The 22932-nt window shown below is 43.1% G+C and overlaps 1 protein-coding gene across 2 annotated transcripts in view; it reads right to left on the bottom strand.

Moving 5' to 3' along the window:
• The window catches only part of DYRK4 (dual specificity tyrosine phosphorylation regulated kinase 4), an 827849-nt gene that overhangs the window by 720630 nt on the left and 84287 nt on the right, over window positions 1-22932 (bottom strand). The gene's annotated exons all lie outside the window — the stretch shown is intronic.

The following is a 22932-nucleotide window of genomic DNA, read 5'->3' as shown; positions in this document are numbered from 1 at the left end:
TTATATATGCATCCTGATAATTGTGGAACTCATGGCAATAGCAAACTTCTCTACTTCTCTATGTCTCCTTAATACGTCTTTGGTACGTATTATGTTGCCATCACGTTATGTTGGACATTTATACACTTGTATTTTATTCAGAGGCTTCACTTTTAATATACTCCTACATAGTTGCAAACAGCACCTAATTTAATTGTGTTGTGTTTTTTAACAACTGTTTAATATATGTTTATTTTGTTGGTAGGTGTTTCTCTTAAGAGCACATTTGCACGTTTTGAAAGTGTATTACTTCTATGTCATTTAAAGCAGTGACGGTTGCTGTGACAACCAATGTTCTCTGTGCCACGTACATGTAGATAAAAGTTACACTGCAGAGATGCCAGATGCAGTGAACAAGGCGGTCTCATCCGTCGAAACGCGTCTAGGCGATCCTATGGAATAAACACTTCTCTTTGACAGAATGTCCCATGGTGTCAACGCCTGCTTTATATACCTGGAATCAGGATTGGTATGATATGTATATATATATATATATTCACTTAAAAAACCATAGGTTTCACACATGTTATAGTTAGGTAGACATTTCACTCGTAAAAAACCAATGAAATTCCACCGTTATAGTTAGTTCAGATAACTATAACTCGCGCGCCCGCAATCCAGTGCTCATGACATCACATATTTCATCACTCATGACATTGTCAGGGGCATCACTCATGACATCACTGATGACATCATCCTTGTGATAGAGTTGCGGTCGCGCGAGTTATAGTTATCTGAACTAACTATAACGGTGGAATTTCATTGTTTTTTTACGAGTGAAATGTCCACCTAACTATAACATGTGTGAAACCTATGGTTTTTTCAGTGAATTTGCAAGGTTTTTTAAATGCTAATTCCTAACTATAACGTGCCTGAAACCTATGGTTTTTTAAGTGAATTTGTACGTTTTTTTAAAAAAAAAATTACATTTTTTTATGGTTTTTCACCGTGCGCACACGGTGCTTTCACCGTGCGCTCACCCCGCGATTTAAAAAAATATATATTTTCACCCTTCGGGGTCCTTTAGGGGCCCCCTGACAAACTCTCTACCCTGCCCCCTTTTCACGTTCGCCACCTCTCTTTTTCACTCTCGCACCTACAACAAACAAAATGGCGGCCGACACTTCCTGATTTCGACCGATTCGAACATTGACTGACATGTAACCACCAATCAGAATTACGCTCACGCACGTTAGGGTGCGCACACCGTGCGCGCACGGTGCGCGCACGGTGCGCGGCTATAGATATGTATGTGCTTTTAAATGCAATTTTCTCAGGAACTACTGAACAGATTGACTCCATATATGCAAAAGGCACTTCCCTGACCAAAGGACTACCTCTCTGCCAAATTTCAAGTAATTCTGTTCAGCCGTTCAGGCTGTACCTTCGACTAAAGGTCCTATGGGAAAGTACATGGGGAAAACGCGTTTTGGGACCCCCCTTTTTTCTCGGCCCCCGCTTGACGAATCACCCCAAGACTTTCAGGGTAGGAGCTGAGCGGAGCGCCCCATTAGTTTTGAAAATTTCACGAGGATTCGTCAACCGGCGCCAAAGTTATTCAAAATAGAATTTTCAGATTTCCTATGGAAACACGGTCCTAACTATAACTATCTACTGGCGACCGCCAGTAGATAAAATACACACATGCATACACACACACATACACACACACACACTAAACAAGACTAGACTAGGAACTTTGGCGTGTTCCCTAGTTAGGGTGGATAGCTGCTCTAACTGGAGAGCATCTTCAACAACAGTGAGACTCTAAATCTCCCCACCTCAAATGTCTGTTTTTTTTAGCACAGTGCTATCCATGCAACAGCATCCTTTCAGCGAATAGTGCTCACCGCAGATGTCTAAAATGGAGTGTTCCATATGGGGAATTCTTACGAGCACGAAGGAACTGCTCGGAAGAATTAGTATTCCTCTCACAATTGGATCAAATGTATAACCGATTCTTGATCAGAGTATATCCTCCTACAGTACTGGAAAATGCCAAACAAAGAACAATGAAAAGGAAAAGGGAAACATTACTATATCCCAAGAGCACAAGCATTGGATAAAATGACAATCCTGAGGCCAACAAAATAAGATACATAACACAGTATTACTCCTCGAGTAATGCAATAAGGAATGTACTCCAAGACCATTGAAAGATCTTGAGAAGGGACGATGATTTAAAGGACTTCACATCTGACCATCTTAAAATAACTTATAAGAAAGCACCCTCTTTGGGACACATCCTGACACATAGCCACTATCAAAGAACAGATCATGGCAGCAGCAAAACAAAATGGCTAAGAGCAAAATGATTTTTTAAATGTCCAAATTGCAAAGCATGTAAATACGGCCTTAACCAACAGAAAACAAACAACATGTTGGGGGGAGAAAATTACCATCAGAGAGAGGATCACTTGCGAAATGACACATGTGGTCTATGCCCTAAAATGTGAATGCGGAAAAGAATAATAGGAAGTACTGTGAACAAACTAAAGTTACGCATTCTACAACATCTGAGGGCAATTAAGAACAAAGACTTTGCATGTGCAATTGCCAAACATGTTCGGAAAGAACACGAAGGAAACTGTGACAACCTCAGATTCTATGGAGTAAAACACATTCCCCTCAACATTAGAGGTGGAGATCAGGAATTGCTGTTAAGAAAAGCAGAATCAAAATGGATTGTCATGAAAGGAACAGAAATATCATGGGGACTAAATGCGGGCGCAGAATTGCATAATTTCCCGTAAATCAACACTCTTAGAAGTAACCCCTGTCTATCTCTAACAAACTTTGCAAATATTAGGACTGGACTCAATTACTATTGGTTTTTAGCTTATCTCTATTTTGGTTCATATTATATTTGATTTGTCTTTAGCCGGCACCTGCACATTGGCAAGACAATTTTGTTTTACATGCAGTAAAATGTATTACATGCGAAAATCATTTTAACTCTAATATGAAATGGTAAATGTATAAGATGGGATCCTCAGCTGCTTTATAACTTGTTCAACCAAGAAAAACTTGCAGATACTGTTTGTCTTTAACTTTGGTATTATGAGACAATTAGGATATGTATGATCAGGTAACTGTGAAGAGTATAATATTTTCAGAAGTTAAATATAACATTGGTACTTTACCAAAATGTTGAAAATTGCACCTCAAATCTTATATCTACCTCTTCCATATACTTGCACACTGGTACTTGACCAAAATTTTGAAAATTGCACTTTATATCGTATATTTTCCTTTCCTTTATACTTGAACTTGCTCTCGTGCACACAATAACAATGTAAATAACTGTATATAATAGGATAGGATTTTATTGTTATCCATACTTGAGGTCCTTTACCATCCCTAGTTATTCTGTCTCCTCTTCTATACCTGCATTTGCACTTTTCTTGCATTTTTCTTACATGTGAAGACTTGATCAACTATATGCAATGAAAGCACATGGTTCTCACGTTATTTATACTGGCCCTTTTAGGATAAATGACTATTTCTCATGATAATATATGTTTTACTAAAGGTGCTTCACAACCTAAAAATTGTGTGATTAAGCACTAAAACTTGTCTTTCAAAGATAAATGTCTTTGTGCAATGGCTAGGAATTATTGTCAAAAATGCTATTATATACTGTTCCTTTAAAGAAGATGTTTTTAACTTCAGACTTTTTTTATAAACAAGGGCGGGTCAAACCATCCTCTTTATAATCACTCTGCACTTGTAATCATGTGACCCGGTCGAAGGCCCCTGGCCGAAACGCATAGGTTGATTGTTTGTTCCTGATGCACCTTGCACTTTGCACGTTTTAATGGATAATAATGGCGAAAATAAACAAAAAATAAAAACTATGATTGCCTAAACAACTCGACTTGCCTGGAATTTGCTGATGTGAGTGCTGCCTTTCTGTGCCCCCCTGAGATCCTGATACATGGAATATTGAGGGGAAATGCAGGAAACCCGTTTTCCCTTATATATATATATATATATATATATATATATATATATATATATATATATATATATATATATATATATATATATATATATATATATATATATATATATATATATATATATATATATATATATATATGTGTATATATATATATATATATATCGCCACACTTCCCACTTTTCCAAACAGGATGTCCTCACCGCCCTCACTTTCATAATTTTCAAAGCATTGCCAACACAATGGGTTTTGTGTTGGCAATGCTTTGAAAATTATTAAACACCCATGAACTACTAATGGACAAGTGCTGATTCATTGTCTCCTATAACCTAACGGAGCCGCGAGTGCGGTAAGGAAATCCCTTTTGGAAAAAGGGAAGTGTGGCGATATTTGTAACGGCTTGGTCCTGCCGTACTCGAAATGCACCACCAAAGAGGCGCCTAGCAGTCAGAAAAACAGGACTATGCGGAAAGGAATATATATATATCTATATATATCTATACCGATCGGAGATCACGGAGAGTGAGCTTTCAGGAGATGAAATGGCCGCCCCTCCTAGTGACCAAGGAAAAACTCCTTTTCACTTGGAGTTCAACCTCATCCGCCAAACATGGCTCAGAGGCGGGAAGAGCAAGCCACCCGAAAGCGAAGACGGACAAGGAGAGGCGGCTGGAAGGGGAAGAGGAAGGGGCAGAATCGCATCACGATCAACACGCAGCAACAGGGGCAAGAAATGGTAGGAGATGTGGATGATCTTACCATCATCAATCTAACATCCCGAGTACTGACAGCAGCGGAAGAATCTGCCCTTAAACTGGGATTGTCATTCTGCCCCAATGATTGTTTGGAGTTCACGCAGACCAGAATCAATCTGTTCAAATTTATACGTAAAATCAAATTGCACAAATATTTTAAACTCAAGCCATCTATAATGGAAGCACGGCGACTCAAGCAAAAACCACATCTTAGGGATACTGATATCTTGGCGGTACAGGATCTCAGTATGCTTGAGATGCTTGAAGAACTGCGAGCGGAACAAGAGTGTAAGGATAATCTGAGTGGAGATATAGCAACGAGAACATGTCGGGTGGGCATCGAACAAGAAACACCAACTACCATCTTCAAGCCTAAATCACTTTTTAATCCGCAAATGCCATATGATGCGATTGATTCGTTCTCTGATGCTGTACTACAGGACCTCCTAAAATTCAGAACAAAGGATACACCACGCAAGCTCAAACAGAGGAACTTGACAAAAGAACAAGTAATGATCCTCAAAGATCTAAGCATGGATGATCAGATAATCTGCAAACCTTCAGACAAAGGAGGAAATATTGTGCTACTTACCAGAGAGCAATATTGCCGTGAAGCACTTTGCCAGTTGAATTATAATATGTACTACGAAAAGACAAACAAGGAACAATATCATGAAAGTATCACCCTGTACCATAACCTCATTGAAAAATGGCGTAATAAAGAATTTCTCTTTCTACGCAATAGTGACCCAGTGACACCGACCTTTTACCAACTTCCAAAAATTCATAAGGACTGAGTCGATCCACCTGGGAGGCCGATAGTCTCCTCAAAAGGAGGTCTCACTGAAAATATGTCTACCTACATAGACTCTTTTCCAACTGGTTATCCAACTGACATCATATGTAAAAGACACTAAAGACTTCATCATGCAGATGAGTGATATCCAATGGGAACCTACGTACTTATTAATTGCCTTAGACATCACTAGTCTGTATACATGTATTGATCATAGTCAGGGCATAGAGGCGATGAAATACTTCCTCAACAAAAGACCCTTGAGATTCATGGAACATAACAATATGTTGATAGAGTTCATCGAATTCTGTTTATCAAATAACATCTTTTTATTTCAGGGTCAGTTATACAGACAGATCCCGGGGACGGCTATGAGTACCTGCTTCGCCCCCAGCTATGTGAATTTATTCGTTGGCTGGTGGGAGGAGCAGGTGGCCCTTAGCAACGAGAAGATGAAATGGGCCAAGTATGTGGTTGTCTGGCATAGATACATTGACGACCTTCTCCTAGTCTGGAGAGGGTCGATAGAACAGGCGGAGGAATTTATACATGAACTGAATAATAACGATCTTAATCTCAAGTTCACGTATGAAATTAGTTCAGTGGCAGTGAACTATCTAGACCTTAAGGTATATGTGCGAGATGGAGTTCTTGAGACAGAACTATATAGGAAACCTACTGCCGGCAATTCCATCTTGCATGCCGGCAGTAACCATCCTCCCAAACTTATCAACAGTATACCATATGACGAGCTCCTCCGGCTTAAACGCAACTGTTCTAGAGAGACTGACTTTAAAACAGCTGCCATTAATTGTATCACGAGATTTCAGGCCAGGGGTTATGATCAAGAGGTATTGACATCCACACTCAATAAAGTTGAAAGAATTCCAAGAAAAGAACTTCTAACAAAGAAAGACGTAAATACAGTAGGAAGGAAGAAAGAGAATGAGGCTGGCAAATTCCGTATGATAACAACTTTTTCGGATGATGCCAATACCTTTAGGAGAATGCTACAAAGAAATTGGCATATCCTCCAGACTGACTCAGTAATAGGCAAGGATATTCCATCAGTGCCACTAATTACATTTCAGAAATGTCGGTCACTCAAAGATAAATTGGTCATTTGTCACTTATCACGCAGAAAATAGTTACACTTAAATAAATGAAAGGCTTCTTTCCATGTGGAAAATATAGGGCCTGTACCAATAGTAAAAGAGTCTTGAACTATACCATCCAAGGAGTAAAGAGACCTAGAGTGATAGAGAAATTCATTACATGTTCTACCACACACGTTGTTTACGGCTTGACATGCCCTTGTGGGCTGAGATATATAGGAAGCACTATCCATAATGTTAAAATGCGCATTCTTGAACACCAGCGCACCATTATGAACAAAGATGTGAATTATCCAGTGGCCAGACACTTCGCCCTAAAACACCAGAGCAACAGGGAGCTGTTGCAATATTTTGGTTTGGACCATGTGCCCATAAGCCCAAGGGGTGGAGATAGAGTACAAAGGCTACGGCGGCTAGAATCCCGCTATATAATTGATTTACATACCAAAGTGTCTTATGGTCTTAATAATGGAGAGGAATTAGTTGTTCATCTAGGCAGATAATCTGGACATGTTGAATTTGCATCCCTAAAAGAGATGTTCTGTAATTCTACTCTGCTCAATGCATATAATTCTGTTACCTATCCAATTTTGTGCTAATATTTTATGCACTTATTCTTTATTTTTATTTTATATTTATTTCTATTTTCAATTTTTTCTCCTTTCTATACTTTTTTCCTTTTGTGTACTTGCTCGTATTGATGACAGGAGCTAAATTGATACTTTTGGTTTTGCCAATCCATGGCGATATGTCCTTTAATAACATGTATGATCACAACATTGTAGCATCAAGCAATGTGGCCAATACACGGCGTGATGTTGGTTAATTGAGTGCCGATACACGGCTAAATAGTATTGTGTATAACAAGAGTTGCCCGCACCTCAATGTGAGTAGTGCGGCTCGACTGTCAGGATATACGTATCGATACATCACTTTATGCTAATAGGACATAATGCCATTCAGCATATTGTAAAAATATATATATATGAAGGAAATTGATATCAAATTATTTGTTTACATTTTTTCTGTCTAATTACCAAGCAATGTAATGAATTGTCATAATGAATAAGAGTGTTCCATGACGATTTCACTGCTCTAAGATGGCCGCCTCGTAAAATGCAATAGCGAGGCCGATGTTTTCGTCATCTGTGTTGTTGCTGCGTGAGTTACGTAAAATGAATTTAAATGCCTTCGCGCGGTGTTCGTAACTTAACACTGACGAAGGAATCTCCGAAACGAGTCTGTTTTTTGTTTATTTGCTGATTAAAAAGAGCTGATACGACCCCCCCGGGAGTGCTTGACTTTGTTACAGGACGAGGACGAAGTTGGGAAGCGTTTTTATGAGAAACGTGGGGCACCACCACGCGAAAGCACCCGCCTGTGAGTAACTTGGCTTTTTGGTGCAAACTTGGCAGCAGTATATATATATATATCACTGAAAAAACCATAGGTTTCACACATGTTATAGTTAGCTGGACATTTTACTGAAAAAAAACCTATGAAATTCCCCCGTTATAGTTAGTGCAGGCAACTATAACTCACGCAACCGCAATCCTCTGCTGATGCTAATACTGTATTTAGACACTTATTTGCCCATGTCTTCTTCCATTAAATTTTAGCTATACATATATTACAAATATTTTTTTTTCATAAAGACACATATGTCATCAGCAGAGGATTGCGGTTGCGTGAGTTATAGTTGCCTGCACTAACTATAACGGGGGAATTTCATAGGTTTTTTATCAGTAAAATGTCCAGCTAACTATAACATGTGTGAAACCTATGGTTTTTTCAGTGAATTTGCAAGGTTTTTTAAATGCTAATTCCTAACTATAACGTGTGTGAAACCTATGGTTTTTTCAGTGAATTTGTACGGTTTTTTAAATGCTAAGTTACTTTACGCCATTCGTGGCGTGCGCGCCCACTTAACGCAGTTCGTTCCGTGCGCGCACGGTGAGCTTCGTGCACCGTGCGCGCACAGTGAGCACGCGGTGCGCTTCGCGCACCGCGCGCCCACTTTAAGCAGTTAGTGCCGTGCACGCACGGTGGGCACGCGGTGCGCTACGCGCACGGCCGTGCCCACGTTACGCTGGATGGGCCATGTACGCACGATGCGCTTCGCGCACCGTGCGCACATGGAGGGCATATTATGCGCTTCGTTGTGCAAGGTAAACTTTTACTTTTTCATAAATTACATTGGCCATGCACAAATGGTGCCCTTCGGGCATCATTTGCACACGGGGTGGAGAGATTGTGGATAATTTTTTTTATTTTTATTTTTTTTACCGTACGCGTACGGTAAGCGTAATCAAAACATTTTTTTTTGACTTTTTGCCCTTGGGGGTTCTTTGGGGACACCTTCATCAAGGCTAGGTGGTTATGAGCTGTCTAAACAGCCCCTTTACATGTTTTTTCCCTTTGTTTTTCCTCCCCCCCCTCGGAGTGCGAGAGAGAAAATGGCAGCCGAAGCTTCCTGGTTTCGACCGATTCGAATGTTTACTAAGATCTCACAGCCAATCAGAATCGCGCTCGCGCACGTCACCGTACACGTACGGTAAGCTTACCATAAGCGCACGCTAAGCGCACCGTAAGCTGCCACAGATATATATATTGATTTAAATGCTATTTTCTCAGGAACTACTGAACAGATTAACACCAGACCAACAAAAGGCACTTCCTTGACCTGAGGACTACCTCTCTGCCAAATTTCAAGTAACTCTGTTCAGCCGTTCGGGCTGTAGCTGTGTCTAAAGGTCCTATGGAAAAATGCATGGGAAAAACGCGTTTTGGGACCCCCCTTTTTTCTCAGCCCCCGCTTGACGAATCCCCCCGAGACTTTCAGGGTAGGAGCGGAGCGTAGCGCCCCACCTATTTTGAACATTTCGCGAGGATTCGTCGACCGGCGCCAAAGTTATTCCAAATAGAATGTTGCGGATTTCCTATGGAAACAGGGTCCTAACTATAACTACCTACTGGCGACCGCCACTAGGTAATATATATATATATATATATATATATATATATATATATATTCACTGAAAAAAACATAGGTTTCACACATGTTATAGTTAGCTGGACATTTTACTGATAAAAAACCAATGAAATTCCCCCGTTATAGTTACTGCAGGCAACTATAACTCACGCGACCGCAATCCTCTGCTGATGCTAATACTGTATTTAGACACTTATTTGCCCATGTCTTCTTCCATTAAATTTTAGCTTTACATATATTACAAATATTTTTTTTTCATAAAGACACATATGTCATCAGCAGAAGATTGCGGTCGCGTGAGTTATAGTTGCCTGCAGTAACTATAACGGGGGAATTTCATTGGTTTTTTATCAGTAAAATGTCCAGCTAACTATAACATGTGTGAAACCTATGTTTTTTTCAGTAAATTTGCGAGGTTTTTTAAATGCTAAGTTACTTTACGCCATTCGTGGCGTGCGCGCCCAGTTAACGCAGTTCGTTCCGTGCGCGCACAGTGAGCACGCGGTGCGCTTCGCGCACCGCGCGGCCACTTTACGCAGTTAGTGCCGTGCACGCACAGTGGTCACGCGGTGCGCTGCGCTCACCGCGTGCCCACGTTAAGCGGGATGGGCCATGTACGCACGATGCGCTTCGCGCACCGTGCGCACATGGGGGACATATTTTGCGCATCTTTGTGAAATGTATTCTTCGGGCACCATTTGCACACGGGGTGGGGAGAATGTGGATAGTTTTTTTTTTTTTTACAATTTTTTACCGTGCGCGTACGGTAAGCGTAATCGGCGATTTTCCGAAAAAATTTTTTTATTTTTTTTTGGGCTTGGGGGTGGCTTGGGGACCCCTGTATCAATGCTGGGTGGTTAGGATCTCATGAAACTGCCTCTTTACATATATTTGGGGTACGTTTTTGCTGCCCAACTCAGGAAGCGAGAGAGAAAATGGCGGCCGCCGCTTCCTGGTTTCGACCGACTCGAATGTTTACTAAGATCTAAGAGCCAATCAGAATCGCGCTCGCGCACGCCACCGTATGCGTACGGTAAGCTTACGGTAAGCGCACGGTAAGCGCACCGTAAGCTGCCACAGATATATATATTGATTTAAAGGCTATTTTCTCAGAATCTACTGAACAGATTTACACCAAACCTACAAAAGGCACTTCCTTGACCTGGGGACTACCTCTCTGCCAAATTTCATTAAATTCTGTTCAGCCGTTCGGGCTGTAGCCCTGTCTAAAGGTCCTATGGAAAAATGCATGGGAAAAACGCGTTTTGGGACCCCCCTTTTATCTCAGCCCCTGCTTGACGAATCCCCCCGAGACTTTCAGGGTAGGAGCGGAGCGTAGCGCCCCACCTATTTTGAAAAATTCGCGAGGATTCGTCGACCGGCGCCAAAGTTATTCAAAATAGAATGTTGCGGATTTCCTATGGAAACAGGGTCCTAACTATAACTACCTACTGGCGACCGCCAGTAGGTAATATGTATATATATATATATATATATATATATATATATATATATATATATATATATATATGTATATATATATATATATATACATATACACACACACACACACACACACATACTAAACAAGAGTAGACTAGGTACTTTGGCTAGTTACCTAGGTAAGGTGGATAGTTGCTCTAGCTGGAGACAACAGTGAGTCTCTAAATCTCCCCACCTCAAATCTCTGTTTTTTCTAGCACAAATTTAAGCATACAATTAGCACAGTGCTATCCAAGCAATTGAGGAACAAAACAACAAAACATTTTGCCATTTTTGCAGCAACGCCTTTAAGCATAGCATTAGCCAATGATATCCATGCTAAGCTGAACAACAAGTCTATTACCACTCCATGCACAGTATTACAACTTTGGATTAATAAAATACTATACTATCCAAGCCAACGTGGAAGGAATAAAAGCAACACCTGACACGTGTTTTGCTCTCATTTGAGCTTGTCAGAGAAGTATAGCTTTGGGGGAGCTCCAAAGGGTTGGTGAAGAAGATGGCTGACTGTTAGTGGAGCGCAGGCAGCCCTGAGCATTGTTCCCTGCCTCTCGCCCATTTCAGTCTCATTTAGGGGGACCCAGTCTGCTGTGAACAATCGCTCTCTCAACTGGGTGTGCTGGGATCCACTTGGTGTGTACTGCAGTGTACTCTTTCGGGCCTATTGATGCAGCAAGATAGGGAGCAGCATAGTACCTCTATACTAAGTGATAATTAGTAGCTGTCTGTTCGTCACACATTCATAATTACATGTTTTACACTACACTTGGTACGTTTACTTATCGGAGGTATGGTCTGTTCACTTCACATCAAGATCTTTCTCTCTTAATTCGCTGATGTGGAATGTGCGGAGTTTAAATAGCCCTCACAAGGCCAGGCAGGTGTTGGCATACCTAGGCCAAAACCAAAAGAAATGATGGACGGAGTGTTGAACATTGCAAGCACTCACCCCCAGTCAACTGATCTGGGTTTAATCCATCACCGTTCTTTAGCCCACTCTGCCACCCCAGTTCAGACATGGCCATATGCAAATCAGTCTGACCCTGTGCCTCATGGGAACAGTCCAGCCCGAACTGCCAAACCGTGTCTAAGGCCATCTCTTGATGCCACGATGGCCTTAGACACGGTGGAGTGGGCATACTTATGGGCCGTGCTGGCCAAGTTTGGTTTCGGTCGCGGTTTTGTGAGTTGGGTTCGGTTGCTGTACGAGGGGCCACTAGCGAATGTTGTGGTGAATGGTCGGGCATCTACTCCGTTTCAGCTTGGTAGGGGTACTCGGCAGGGTTGTCCCCTGTCGCCTCTGTTGTTCGCCCTCGCCCTTGAACCGTTGGCTGCGTGGATACGTTGGCACCCCGATATACGGGGCCTTCGGTGGTCGCCTGATCACGAGGACCGTATTTCACTTTATGCCGATGATATCCTGCTGTATCTTGCCTCACCTAAGAAGTCACTTATAGTGGTCTGTGACGTACTCGCCTCGTTCGGTAGGAATTCGGGCTTGTGATTAATTGGGGCAAATCGTACTTGTACGTTCTTAGTGGCGAGGTCCCACCGATCCCTAGAACATGTTCGATACAGGTTGCCCAGCAGGGTTTCGTGTATTTGGGGATTTTTATATCCATGGATCCTGCTGTGCGCTATGAGAGGAATTTGCTCCCCCCCTTGGCGCGCTTGAGGCGAGATGTCGAAGGTTGGCGGAGGCTGCCGCTCTCCCTTGTTGGGCGTGCGGCCCTGTTCAAAATGATGTCTCTTCCCCGCTTCCTTTACGCCCTCCAGAACACCTTGGACTGGGTACCGGCCAAATACTTTCGGGAGATCGAAGGCCTCCAGCGGACGTTGCTGTGGGATGGGCGGCCGCGAATAGCTATTTCAAAGTTGACGCTCCCATGGTACGATGGGGGCATCGCGCTCCCGGACATCCGAAGGTATTACTGGGCCACGCAGCTGAGCGCGATCAACCATGGGCTTTATGGCCCTGCCCTCAGCCCTGGATATGCCATGGATAGGTGGCTGCTGCGTGGCGGCAACTACTACAGGGCGTTGTATTTGCGGTCCTTAGACTCGTCCCTTACGGGGCCCACAGGCGTGGCGGTGCGTGTATGGAAGATGGCGACTGACTCGTTGGGCTGGAAGGGTAGGCTCACCCTCGCTACCCCATTGTTTGAATCGGAAAGATTGGGAAGACTCTGGCATACGAAGGGCTTTGATAAGTGGGACCTGATAGGTATATCTAAGGTGGGAGATGTGCTGCGTAAGGGGAGGGTGAAGTCCTTCGAGGAGTTGCAGACTGAGTATGAGCTAGGGCCCTCAGAGTATTTCAGGTATATCCAGCTGCGTCACGCCCTCCGATCAGTCCTCGTTGAGGGTGAGAAGGTGCCGGAGTCCTCTCCCCTTGAGGATCGAGTCCTTGATGGTCATATGCCCGAGAGCACGATCTCGCTTATATATAAGAAGTTGATTAACGTCCGGGCAGACATGCTTTTGGGGCTGAGAGAACAGTGGACTAGGGATGGCCTTGAGTTGGATAATGAGGACTGGCAGTCAGCGGTTTCTTCTCCTAAGGAGGTTGCGATCCCGTCGCGTCTGAGGCTGGTGCAGCTTAAAATACTGCACCGGGTGTACGTGACGGGGCCAAGACTGGTCCACATGGGATTCTCGGAGGACGGCCTGTGCAGAAGGGGATGTGGTATGGTGGGTACTTTCCTGCACATTATTTGGGAATGTAGTGCCATTGTGGAGTTCTGGAGGAGAGTCCATGCAGTTATGGGGGAGGTGACGGGCACTGCGGTACAGCCGGAGGCGCGGTGCTGCCTCCTGAACGTCTGGGGGCCCACGGACCTCGATGAGGCGCAGACCCAATGGGTGACTCTGGGTAACATGGTAGCAAAAAGGGATATCGCGCGATTGTGGGGCTCCCCGGGACCCCCTACACTGACCGCGTGGAAGGAGAACATGGACTGGAGCATGTTTAGGGAGAAGACGGTCTACTGCTCTAGAGGTCGCCCCCGGAAGTGGCATGCCATCTGGGGGCGGTGGAACCAATACAGGGGGGGAATATGTCTTGCCCCGGATCTGGAACCTCCTGAGGAACAGCTTTCCCCCTGACCTACTTTCCAGCACAGTTGGGTTCTGGGAACCGCTTTGGGCCTCTGCTGTCCCCCCTCTTCCTCCGTACACAGTTTTGTAACTAGTAGACGAGTGGGGTCCTGCCTCCCCTGGGGGCTTTCGCCATGGGCTTTCAATGTCCTTGCCTTGCTGGGGTTTGTTGTGAGTTTTTTCAGTGTTTACTTAAAATTGGACCTTTGCATTACTCTTTGAACTGTATTGAGGACACATCATTGTATCCAACTCTTAATGCTGCCGAACCTCCGGGCTGTCGGCTGAATAGCTGTGTCCTGAATTCTGAAATAAAGGTTTTCAAAAAAAAAAAAAAAAAAAAAAAAAAAAGGTCGACATGTTTCAGCCCTTGTTGTGCCCCGAAGGGTCACACGGGCTTTCTTCAGGACCTAGGAGGTGAGACAAAGACCTGAAAATTCACAGGATCTTTCGGGTGAAAGGATTTTGGGTTAATTAATCCCAAAAGTAACTGTTCATTTGAACCTATAGTTGTAGTTCCAAATAGCAAGGTGGGGAAGGAAAATAAGGGGAAGAAAAACAGACCTTGTTAGAGTAAAAATAATTATTAGTGAGGATAAAAACAGTTTATATTAACATATTTCTCAAAAACAGACAGCCAACAGTCCGAAAATATTGGTTTTTTTAGTCTACAAGGTTGTCTGCAGCAACTGGAAAATGGCAATTTTTATGTTTGGAGTCAAGACACTAAAAGCGTCCCGTTTCTCATATGGCAAAATTCGTCCCTCCTTCAAATACTAGTAAGAGAATCCACATTCCATCTTGTCATATATGGTGTATTGAGCGCTCATATGTAATAATATCAAAAGTGCATCTGAACGTATCAAAATAATCATTATTGAATCAGGCTAGTTAGTAGACGTTAAAGGTGACAACATTAACATGGAATGGATAGCCTGTGAGGTCCAAAACTAGCTTACGCGTGTGAATACGGCTAAGCATAAGGAAATGCAAAAGGCGCGTAATAATGGCAGTAGTTCTGTATTTATTCGAGACAGTAGCGCTTATGTATTTACGAATGGCTCAGAAACGCTCATATATTTACGAATGGCTCAGAAATGCTTCGTTTTTTTACCAGATAGGTTATAGAAACAAGGGGAGCGGCACAATTACGGAAAATATTGTGCCGCTCCCCTTGTTTCTATAACCTATCTGGTAAAAAAACGAAGCATTTCTGAGCCATTCGTAAATATATGAGCGTTTCCGAGCCATTCGTAAATACATAAGCGCTACTGTCTCGAATAAATACAGAACTACTGCCATTATTACGCGCTTTTGCATTTCCTTATGCTTAGCCGTATTCACACGCGTAAGCTAGTTTTGGACCTCACAGGCTATCCATTCCATGTTAATGTTGTCACCTTTAACGTCTACTAACTAGCCTGATTCAATAATGATTATTTTGATACGTTCAGATGCACTTTTGATATTATTACATATGAGCGCTCAATACACCATATATGACAAGATGGAATGTGGATTCTCTTACTAGTATTTGAAGGAGGGACGAATTTTGCCATATGAGAAACGGGACGCTTTTAGTGTCTTGACTCCAAACATAAAAATTGCCATTTTCCAGTTGCTGCAGACAACCTTGTAGACTAAAAAAACCAATATTTTCGGACTGTTGGCTGTCTGTTTTTGAGAAATATGTTAATATAAACTGTTTTTATCCTCACTAATAATTATTTTTACTCTAACAAGGTCTGTTTTTCTTCCCCTTATTTTCCTTCCCGACCTTGCTATTTGGAACTACAACTATAGGTTCAAATGAACAGTTACTTTTGGGATTAATTAACCCAAAATCCTTTCACCCGAAAGATCCTGTGAATTTTCAGGTCTTTGTCTCACCTCCTAGGTCCTGAAGAAAGCCCGTGTGACCCTTCGGGGCACAACAAGGGCTGAAACATGTCGACCTTTTTAATGACACTTTTTTAGAATGCACAGGGTCCTAACTCACCCCTGAGTGCACACTGAGGAATCTACTAAACTCTCCAACATCTAGTACAATTAAAGATTTTTTACTAGCCCTGTTGGATTTTAAATATTTCCATTTTTTTCACCACTGAACACTTCACCAAACTCACTCTTTTTCATTTACGATCACTACCAACACAACCAGTGGTACGATCTCCAGGTGGAGAAAGCATTACAACAAACCCAATGATGATGCTGTCACGTTATCAATAACGAAGCGGAGAACGAAAATATACCGCTAACATCCGAAACGTTTATAACGTGATTGAGGGTTTTTTAAACAGTACCTTTACTGCCTTTGCACACCCTGGTTCTTTGGGACTAGTGATCCACTCCCTTTTGATTTATTATATGCCCTCAATATTGCTCATGTCTCATGTGAATGCAGTAGACATTCTTCCTCACATCATTTCGGATCACTCACATCTGAAACTGTCTCTCTTGACCTACCCCTTTACCACAATTCTATTAGTGGAGGCTTTACAGCACTGAGTTGCAGGGCACAGTCTTCCGAAGTGAAGTCGGCTCCGCCATTGTTGAATACTTTGAATTGAGTGATAAAACTGTTGATGTTAACATTACGCTCTGGGAGGCCTTCATAGCCTATATCCAAGGGGTTTTCATCTCCAAGAGTGCTGGCGCACTAAAATCATTCCAAGCCCATCTTAAGCATCTTGAGTCTGACTATTCTGTACCTGGAAAGTCTTCTAGACTATCAAGAGGAGATGAGTGTGAGGTTTTGTATCTGGGATATGGTGCCCAGGGTTCATGCCTTTGGTGAGGAGAACAGGCCAGTAAAATTCTTATTTGGATTGCTGGGCAGGAGCATGGGTATGTGGGAGTTGCTGCTATTAAATGCACTACTGTACAGATCCTCTATCCATATTGTCAGAGTTCCAGTCATACTATGATTTTCCTAATGCGTGCAGGCCTGGTAAAGCCTCCTCGGACATTTAGTGAGGCCAGGGAGATCCTTAATTCCCCAGTTATGCATGAAGATGTTAAAACTGCAATTGCTAGTCTGCCTGGTGGCAAGGCCTCCGGTGTTGATGGCCTGTGGATTTCTACAAAACCTATAGCACCACACTTGCTCCCATGCTCCTAGAAATGTGTAACAAGGTGACCTCAAGAGGATCCCTTCCTCCTTTGACTGTGGAGGCCATTATCACAGCTCTTTCAAAACCTAATAAGGGCCCCTCCAATCTTCCTTTGTTTTGGCCACCATCGCTGAGTATTGACAATAAGATCTTTGCCAATAGACTTGCTCAGAGGCTTCAGTCTCTCATGCAATATTTAGTACTACTGGATCAGTCTGGTTGTGCCAGAACATTCCACCTCCTTCAAACAAAAGCACGTTAATGGGGGTTCTCCATAGGGTCGATCGACAACTCCCATCACTTGCCGTTCGGCTTGTTGAAGAGAAAGCACATGATTTCTCAGATTGGATGTTTATGCTTGAGGTCCTCCATAGGCTGGGACTTTGTAAATACTTTTGTCACTTATAACCCTATTGTACACCTCACTAAGGGCTAGAGTGCATGTGAATAACCCATGAGGGATGGCCCCTCTCCCCTTTAATTTTTTCTCTGGCAATTGAGCCTCTGACTTTCTTTATGTAGGGATTTCAATCACATCACAGGCTCTGTCTTGGCAGTCAATCTGTAAGCTGCGTGTTGTATATGGATGACTTCATATTGTATGTTCAGCACCCTGGTGTTAACCTTGCACCCATCCTTCGTGCCATTATTCATTTTGGTGGGTATTCTGGGATTCAATCAACTGGTCCAAATTAGATATATTTCTGCTCACTGATGATCGCCCTGCTCCCCTCCAGGAGTACCCACTTTGTTGGAGGACTGATAGTGTTCGTTATCTTTGGGTTTGGAACTCTCGTGATGAGAATGAGCTGATCCATAGTAACTTTGGGGCTGCAATAGACAAGCTTTCTGTTGGATGGGGTTCCCATTATCGTTATTAGCGAGGATCTCATTAGTCAAGATGGTGATGCTCCATACATTTTTGTATTTATTTTCTAATAATCCTGTGTTTCTCCCACTGCACTTTTTTGTCCGATGGAAACAGGTCCTGTCCCATCTGATATGGGTGGGTGGGCAGCCCAGAATCCGGTGGGATGTTCTTCCATGATGCTGCATTTGGGTGGCCTTATGCTGTCAAGCTTTCGTACCTATTACTTAGCATAGCAAGCACATTACTTAAAATACTGGATTGTGTCCTGGACAACACCCAAGCATGTCAGGGTGGAGCTGGTGCTTACCTGAACACATTCATTGATGGCTCGCATTTGTGTGGTGCAACATTTTCATTCATCGGGATGTGGAAATCCTTGCCACCATTTGACAGGCCTGGTGGGATATAGCGCGGGATCTACAGCAATCAATTCCATCCTCATCTTTACTCCCTTTAGTGTATAACCCTATGTTCCCATCTACATTTGAGACAGCCACAAAATGTCTCCTTCGTAAGATTGGTTTACTAACTATGTGTGATATTTTTGCAGACAATATCTTCATCGCTCAGTCAGCTTTCTGCACCTGACCGGATGCGACTCCGCTTGCGCCCTTTTTGGAGGTACAGGCAGCTTTTTCCACCTTTTCTACTGTGCTCCCTGAGACCACACTCCTTATGGCTTACATAGAAAGGGCTGAGATGGGACACTCCATCTAGTTCATCTACAGTACCTTTCTAATGGCCAGGTTGGATTCATTCCCGCAGGCGAGACACTGATGCGAGGCCTCGCTGGGCTACCAACCTTCGGATAAGACTTGGGTATATTGTTATTCACAAGTTAAGAATACCCTTTTTACAGTGGTGGCCAGTTTGATTTGCGGGTAGTGAGGCGGGGTGGGCCCAGGGGGCGGCGGAGTTGCACAATACAAAAAAGAAAATATTTATACACTTACCTTACCGCCGGGTCCCGTGTCTCTTCTCCAGCTCTCCTCGTAGACTCGAAGAACAGGAAGCCAGAAAGAACAGCCAGGCTCCCCTGACCAATCACAACACTGCAATGCAGCGTTGTGATTGGTTTTGAGCACCCTGGTTTGATGCTCAACCAGGGAATAGGGGCCTGGGCATGTTCTCCACGCAGGCTGTAATGCAGCCTCCATGGAGAAGGGGGAAAGTGCGCATGACTGGTTTGGGCAGCCCGAGAGGGCCGACCAAACAGTCATTGTACACCTAGGAGGGGGTAAACCACTCCTTCCCTGCCCTGCTTCAAGAGCAAAGCAGACCGCCCACCCTCCCACCCGCAAAGGAAACATAAAATGATAATAACTCAAAGTTATTATCATTTTATATTTCCTTTACTTCACTGCTCAAAAGCAGTAGGGTGGCGCTCCTCCGCCATAGCGGAGGAGCCGCCACTGCCCTTTTAATTATAAACATAAGTAGATACATTTTAAATTTCTACATCAATATTACTACACGCCTGCTAGAATCTCATATTTTAGCAATGACTCGTCCAGTAAGTTTCGTAGATATAGTCTGATTAACGCTGACTTTATTCATATGGCATGGCTTTGCACTGGACTTGCTGTTTTTCTGGAATGATACATTCCAATCTGTCTCTAAGATTCTTAACACTCCAGTTGACCCATCTCCTCAAATACACTTGCTGGGTCAGCCCCCCCCCCCCCCCCACCCCTTGCGAGCACCCTGCGCCTACCTTATTTGTTTTGGTGAAGCAATGCGTCGCTACGGTTTGGATGAAGAAGACTGTACCGCTATGCTCACGATGATAACAAGATGCCGTCCACTGCCAGGATATGACTGATCAATATGTTGAGCTGCTTCCCCTTTCTGCCCATCCCTTGGATATTTGGGCCACTTTTAGAGAGTTCTTGTTCTGCACTGCTGATTCCAAGTCTCTCAACTCACAGCAGGAGAGTGCCTCTGCCTACTGTCCTGGGAGTGTGACAGAGTGGCACCTGCCTCTTCACCTTAAACATGTTTCCCAAACAGGGTGAGCCTGCTTAAATGCTCCCACCTTGGGTCGTGTTCCTGTTTCTCCGCTATGTACTACAATTTGATTTGTGTTGTGACTTTTGTACTGTACCTCAAGTGTCTCTCCTTTTGGTATTTCAGTACTAAATATGCACTTTGCACTTTTCACAAACAGAGAGGAAGAAAGAGAGCCAAGAGTTGCCTTTCCACTCTGCCAGAAGTGAAGGTCCTGTGCTCCCTGGTTGCCACGGGACACAAGGAGGTAGCAATGTGAGCAGCACACAGGGAAACAGCGAGACTCTTTGCAGATGGAAGGGGCAAGACATAAAGGATCTGCTCCTCTTCTGAACTCAAACTGGATTTCTTTGGTGCCAGAGCGAACCATATCTAAACACTTTCAGGCAATGCAAAGAAAGGGTGGGATATGGGAGTTTGCCTGTACCTCCTGTGATTCTAGTTAGCAAATGCATCCTTGTGGAATTTGCAGCATCAGTACCCAAACATTCCTTCAAAACCTTTGGAACAACTTTTATAACCTTCATGGAAACAACTTTTCCTGACTAACTGTAGCAACACAAATGTGATTTATGTACTTCAGTGTCCACATGGACCTAAATATAAAGAGATAACCAAAATACTAAGGTATTTGGGTCCTTCATTGAGAAAATTCGCCTACAAGTCAATTAAGATGGGCGTATATTGAGAAAATAGTTTTCTCTAGATTAACTTAAAATGCAAACACATTATTAGGAAAACTTATGGAATTGGGAGTAGATAAGGTTTCAGGGGCTCATATAGTAATTACATAAAGTACAGTGCACTGGATGTAAGGCCCGCGGTGCATTCAATATTGGGGAGATACACTCTACTCCCCTAATACCAATCAGACCATAGGTGAATACAGTTTATAGGTTTGAAGCACACGCCATTCAAATAAATTACAATGTGGTACAATCAGAGTATATAAAACGCAGATGGTTTAAATATCTTGTCTTCAGGTGTTGTATTTTATTTTCTTCTTTTAGCCTTAGCTAACACGTGTTTCGTCGTTTCATGGGATATCACCCAACAACTTAATCAGGGTTAAAAGCAAAACAGATTCCATTGTTGTAATATGGTAATAAAATACAGTTTACAGATTGGAGTTACAGTACACGTTTTTGCATCAATTTAGGTGCTTGGGATAACCTCCAACTCAAGGTGTATCTTGTTTGTCAGTTGTGGTGTGGAAACCCATGCCAAATTCATTTGAGGATTTCACTGGCTTAAAACATGTGACATTCTGTGCATAATTAATAGGAAATCATGTGCAGACTGAAAGAACAGCTTGATTATATCAGACTTAAACACGTCAGTGAGGATATAATATGAGTGTGAATTATTTGTGTCTATCGCTAATATCCCGATACAAAAGTGATCAGTAGTTCTATCCATATAGTGTTGATATATATGATTCAGCTCACTCACAAGGTACATTGTACCCAGGGCGGTCCCGTGATTAGACCTACGTACAGCAGGAGAGATTATGAACGTTGGTCAGAAATTATTAAGACGGCCCCTCGACCATAAATTGCAATATATGAGGGTAATATCCGAAACTGTGGATGCTTACCTCCTATCTTGATATAGTGTGGGAGGTCAAGAGTTCCAATGCTTCTAGGAGTGTAGGCGATGAAATATGACGTAGTTACACGTTGAATATTTACGCAGTCAGGGACAGTATTGAAATACGCATGAGTTGTTATGTGAACCTCAAACTGAGGTCATCAAAGCATCAAAGGCAGTCTTGCACTTACCCAATGATGCTGTCCGGATATATATCCCTGCCCTTGGCCCTGGGAATTTACACACAGAGAGGGAATACTGTCCCTGACTGCGTAATTATTCATCCTGTGACTACGCCATATGTCAGCGCCTAAACACCTAGAAGGTCCGCTGAGTGTCCCCCAACGCTAGGTTCAAGCAGATACACTTTCATTATGCGCATAGAACCTACCTAACGCATGCTATGATATCTAGAATTTTTCAGGCTACCCCTGCAATGTGTGAAAGATTCAGACTTCCCGCAGAGGACTTTCTTCATATGATGCAGACCTGCCCCAAGATAGCAGACTTGTGAGAGAAAGTGATGTCGGTACTATCCTGGGTGGTTCCAGTGGCGATAGAGAATTTGATTCGGATGTGCCTCCTGGGGGAATTATCTGAGTGTAAATATTTGAACATGCAGGTGCAAATGTTAGCACTGGGTCTGGTGTTGGCAAAGAGATGGGTTGCGGTACACTGGATGTTGCTCCGAGGCCAGGAGAGGCGGATTGGAAATGCAATCTCCTTGAGTGGGCTATAGCAGATGAGCAACACATTCAACACACCAGGAGGGACGATAAAGTGAACGAAGTCCTGGCATTGTTGGGTGACATGGTAAAATAATGGGCCTACCAGGGGATGGGACACGGTGAGGGCTGGTGGCCCAGTTCCCAGACCCGCACTGCAGGATAGCATAAGATGCCCCGGGATCAGGAGGACACAAGCTATGCTCTGAATTTGCTACTGTGTTTAGCCTTGGGTTGCAGATGTGTATGAGTCTACCATTACTGAAAATGTGCCAAATTGTAAACAGTTTGAGTATAAATTGAATACAAATCAATAAACATATATGTTTTTAAATGGTACGCCTTGACATGTGTACTGTTCTAGGA

Source organism: Triturus cristatus, chromosome 4_1, assembly GCF_964204655.1.
Source record: "Triturus cristatus chromosome 4_1, aTriCri1.1, whole genome shotgun sequence".
In the NCBI taxonomy this organism is placed as follows: Eukaryota; Metazoa; Chordata; class Amphibia; order Caudata; family Salamandridae; genus Triturus; species Triturus cristatus.
Note: the sequence above shows the minus strand (reverse complement) of the source record. Positions and strands in the feature narration are given on the sequence as shown.